At 27.8% G+C, this 248-nt stretch overlaps 1 protein-coding gene across 1 annotated transcript in view; it reads left to right on the top strand.

Annotated features, from left to right (window-relative positions):
• The window catches only part of LOC104960157 (mitochondrial import inner membrane translocase subunit TIM16-like), a 108,232-nt gene that overhangs the window by 28,180 nt on the left and 79,804 nt on the right, over window positions 1–248 (top strand). The window lies entirely within an intron of this gene.

Genomic DNA, 248 nt, shown 5'->3' with positions numbered 1-248 from the left:
CCGAAGCAATATCAGGGTCAAAAATCTGAAATCGAAAAAAAAAGATCTGAAAGCGAAAAAAAAAATCTCAAAGTGAAAAACGATCTGAAGGTGAAAAGCAATGTGAAACCTGAAAAAACAAGATTTGAAACTGAAATATTGTTTCAGTTTCAAATCTTGTTTTTTTGTTTTGAATCTGAAAACGAAAAATCTGTGCTGAAAAAAATAAGGATTCAAATATCAAAAATATCTATAAAAGTGAAATCTGA

The sequence above is a fragment of the Notothenia coriiceps genome, unplaced genomic scaffold, assembly GCF_000735185.1.
Source record: "Notothenia coriiceps isolate Sejong01 unplaced genomic scaffold, NC01 NC01_scaffold00031603, whole genome shotgun sequence".
In the NCBI taxonomy this organism is placed as follows: domain Eukaryota; kingdom Metazoa; phylum Chordata; class Actinopteri; order Perciformes; family Nototheniidae; genus Notothenia; species Notothenia coriiceps.
This window is presented reverse-complemented; position numbering and strand designations above follow the sequence as displayed.